We start from the raw sequence: 5,020 nt of genomic DNA on the forward strand, positions 1-5,020 counted from the left end.
TGCCCCGGCAAGCTCCGCCCTCAGGGTCGCAGAGCTAGAAACGGGTGGGAGCTGGTAACCCAGCAACCAAGTAGCCTAAGGGTGGGGTCTGAGCCGCCTTGCAGCCCTAACCCTCAGGGGCAGAGTGAGACCGGTTTTGGCACCCTGGGTAAGTGGATAGCCACTTCAGCAGTGATTCCAGCAAGAAAGCTGGGAAAGCTTCTACTCAGCAAGTTTACAAGTTCAAAGTGCCTTTTAAGTGGGCTGAAGAGAGATTTAGGGTGTCTACCTGCTGGGGTTTGAGAACTCAGCTGCCTCCAGTCGTATCAGAACTGTGACTAACATCTCATACCCCATAAGACCACGTGTTGCCCAGACAATATTCAATAACATATACAAACTGCTTTGTTTTTGGTTGTGTATTTTTTCTTTTTTTTTTTTTGTTTGTTTGTTTATTTTGACGTTGTTGATGTTCTTTTGTTTTTTAATTTCAATCTTTTCCATACAGATCCCTTTTTCTTTCTCAATTTTTCTAGTTTAATTATAATTTCCCATTGCTGCCTTTTTTAATAACTACAACTTCATTTTTGCTAGTGTTTCTACCGCTATCATTTGGTTTTTCACCCCATTGTATCCCCGTAAAGTTTTCTGTTTGCTTGTTTTGGTTTGATTTATAGCATTTTTGTCTTTCCTCTCTACTTGGTGGAGGTGGGGTACTGTGTCTGATCAGGTTAGCAAAGAGCTGCTGACCTCAAGGGAACCACCCAACTGGGGCACCCCCAGAAGGTGGGGTTTTTTAAGGTTGTGTCAAAGTACCCTACTGTACACCTATATTGCCCTGTCTCCCTCTTTCTGTGCCTCTCTTCTTTTTGTCAATATTCCTTATACCCACCCCCTCTCCTTTCTCTATCTTTCTTTTTTTTTTTTTTCTTATCACTCGGTCCTCCTTTCTTTCATCCCTTTCTTGCTCTTCAATCTTCTCACCCTTCTGGTCCTGTAACCCTTAGTCCACAGGCACAAGATCTTAAAGAGCAAGAGGAAGTGAAAGGAAAATTAGGGCAAGGAAACAGATAAAAGAAATCACTCATGAGGAAGAATCAGCAGAAAACTCCAGGCAACATGAAGAACCAGTCCAGAACGACCCCGCCAAGGGACCATGAGGTAGCTACTGCAGAGGATTCCACCTATACAGAAATGTTAGGAATGACAGAAAGGGAATTTAGAATACACATGTTGAAAACAATGAAAGAAATGATGGAAACAATGAAGGAAACTGCTAATAAAGTGGAAAATAACCAAAAGGAAATCCAAAAACAGAATCAAATCAGAGATGAACGATATGAAGAATATAAAAAGGATATAGCAGAGCTGAAGGAAATGAAACAGTCAATCAGGGAACTTAAAGATGCAATGGAAAGTATCAGCAACAGGTTAGACCATGCAGAAGAAAGAATTTCAGAGGTAGAAGACAAAGTTTTTGAGATAACTCAGATAGTAAAAGAGGCAGAAAAGAAGAGAGAGAAAGCAGAACGTTCACTGTCAGAATTATGGGACTTTATGAAGCGTTCCAACATACGAGTTATAGGAATTCCAGAAGGGGAAGAAGAATGCCCCAGAGGAATGGAAGCCATACTAGAGAATATTATAAAAGAAAATTTCCCAAACATCACCAAAGATTCTGACACACTGCTTTCAGAGGGATATCGGACCCCAGGTCGCCTCAACTCTAACCGAGCTTCTCCAAGACACATTGTGATGAACCTGTCCAAAGTCAAGACAAAAGAAAAGATTCTGCAAGCTGCCAGGAGTAAGCGCCAGTTGACCTACAGGGGCAAATCCATCAGAGTGACCGCAGACTTCTCTAATGAAACTTTCCAAGCAAGAAGACAATGGTCATCTACCTTTAATCTACTTAAACAGAACAATTTTCAGCCCAGAATTCTGTACCCTGCTAAGCTAAGCTTCAAAATTGATGGAGAAATCAAATCATTTATGGATATACAAACATTGAGGAAATTCGCCACAACAAGACCAGCTCTACAGGAAATACTTCAACCTGTTCTGCACACTGACCACCACAATGGATCAGCAGCAAAGTAAGAACTCAGAAATCAAAGGACAGAGCCTAACCTCCACACTGATGCAAAAGATAAAACTAAGCAATGGACTCTCACCAAATAAGACGAATAGAATACTACCACACTTATCAATTATCTCCATAAATGTTAATGGCTTGAATTCCCCACTGAAGAGACATAGATTGGCTGACTGGATTAAAAAACACAAGCCATCCATTTGCTGTCTGCAAGAAACACACCTGGCTTCAAAAGACAAATTAAAGCTCCGAGTCAATGGATGGAAGACAATTTTTCAGGCAAATGGAATTCAGAAGAAAAGAGGAGTTGCAATCTTATTTTCAGATACATGTGGATTTAAAGCAACTAAAGTCAAAAAAGACAAAGATGGTCACTTTATATTGGTCAAGGGAAAACTACAACAAGAAGACATTTCAATTCTAAATATTTATGCACCCAATTTAAATGCTCCCAGATTCTTGAAGCAGACCTTACTCAGTCTGAGCAATATGATATCTGATAATACCATCATAACAGGGGACTTTAACACACCTCTTACAGAGTTGGACAGATCCTCTAAACAGAAATTAAACAAAGATATAAGAGATTTAAATGAGACCCTAGAACAACTATGCTTGATAGACGCATATAGAACACTCCATCCCAAAGATAAAGAATATACATTCTTCTCATCACCCCATGGAACATTCTCCAAAATTGATCATATCCTGGGACACAAAACAAATATCAACAGAATCAAAAGAATTGAAATTTTACCTTGTATCTTTTCAGACCATAAGGCACTAAAGGTGGAACTCAACTCTAACAAAAATGCTCGACCCCACCCAAAGGCATGGAAATTAAACAATCTTCTGTTGAATAACAGATGGGTGCAGGAAGAAATAAAACAGGAAATCATTAACTTCCTTGAGCATAACAACAATGAAGACACAAGCTACCAAAACCTGTGGGATACTGCAAAAGCAGTTTTGAGAGGAAAATTCATCGCTTTAGATGCCTACATTCGAAAAACAGAAAGAGAGCACATCAACAGTCTCACAAGAGATCTTATGGAATTGGAAAAAGAAGAACAATCTAAGCCTAAACTCAGTAGAAGAAAAGAAATATCCAAAATCAAATCAGAGATCAATGAAATTGAAAACAAAAGAATCATTCAGAAAATTAATGAAACAAGGAGTTGGTTTTTTGAAAAAATAAATAAAATAGATAAACCATTGGCCAGACTTACTAGAAATAGAAAAGTAAAATCTCTAGTAACCTCAATCAGAAATGATAAAGGGGAAATAACAACTGATCCCACAGAGATACAAGAGATCATCTCTGAATACTACCAGAAACTCTATGCCCAGAAATTTGACAATGTGAAGGAAATGGATCAATATTTGGAATCACACCCTCTCCCTAGACTCAGCCAGGAAGAAATAGAGCTCCTGAACAGACCAATTTCAAGCACTGAGATCAAAGAAACAATAAAAAATCTTCCAACCAAAAAATGCCCTGGTCCAGATGGCTTCACTCCAGAATTCTATCAAACCTTCAAGGAAGAGCTTATTCCTGTACTGCAGAAATTATTCCAAAAAATTGAGGAAGAAGGAATCTTCCCCAACACTTTCTATGAAGCAAACATCACCCTGATACCAAAACCAGGAAAAGACCCAAACAAAAAGGAGAATTTCAGACCAATCTCACTCATGAATATAGATGGAAAAATTCTCAACAAAATCCTAGCCAATAGATTACAGCTTATCATCAAAAAAGTCATTCATCATGATCAAGTAGGCTTCATCCCAGGGATGCAAGGCTGGTTTAACATACGCAAGTCCATAAACGTTATCCACCATATTAACAGAGGCAAAAATAAAGATCACATGATCCTCTCAATAGATGCAGAAAAAGCATTTGATAAAATCCAGCATCCTTTTCTAATTAGAACACTGAAGAGTATAGGCATAGGTGGCACATTTCTAAAACTGATTGAAGCTATCTATGACAAACCCACAGCCAATATTTTACTGAATGGAGTTAAACTGAAAGCTTTTCCTCTTAGAACTGGAACCAGACAAGGTTATCCTCTGTCACCTTTACTATTCAACATAGTGCTGGAAGTTCTAGCCAATACAATTAGGCAAGACAAGGAAATAAAGGGAATCCAAATGGGAGCAGAGGAGGTCAAACTCTCCCTCTTTGCTGACGACATGATCTTATACTTAGAGAACCCCAAAGACTCAACCACAAGACTCCTAGAAGTCATCAAAAAATACAGTAATGTTTCAGGATATAAAATCAATGTCCACAAGTCAGTAGCCTTTGTATACACCAATAACAGTCAAGATGAGAAGCTAATTAAGGACACAACTCCCTTCACCATAGTTTCAAAGAAAATGAAATACCTAGGAATATACCTAACGAAGGAGGTGAAGGACCTCTGTAAAGAAAACTATGAACTCCTCAGAAAGGAAATAGCAGAGGATATTAACAAATGGAAGAACATACCATGCTCATGGATGGGAAAAATCAACATTGTTAAAATGTCTATACTTCCCAAAGCAATCTACCTATTCAATGCCATTCCTATCAAAGTACCTACATCGTACTTTCAAGATTTGGAAAAAATGATTCTGCGTTTTGTATGGAACCAGAAAAAACCCCGTATAGTTAAGGCAGTTCTCTGTAACAAAAATAAAGCTGGGGGCATCAGCATACCAGATTTTAGTCTGTACTACAAAGCCATAGTGCTCAAGACAGCATGGTACTGGCATAAAAACAGAGACATAGACACTTGGAATCGAATTGAACACCAAGAAATGAAACTAACATCTTACAACCACTTAATCTTCGATAAACCAAACAAGAACTTACCTTGGGGGAAAAACTCCCTATTCAATAAATGGTGTTGGGAGAACTGGATGTCTACATGTAAAAGACTGAAACTGGACCCACACCTT

The sequence above is a fragment of the Nycticebus coucang genome, chromosome 9 (assembly GCF_027406575.1).
Source record: "Nycticebus coucang isolate mNycCou1 chromosome 9, mNycCou1.pri, whole genome shotgun sequence".
NCBI lineage: Eukaryota > Metazoa > Chordata > Mammalia > Primates > Lorisidae > Nycticebus > Nycticebus coucang.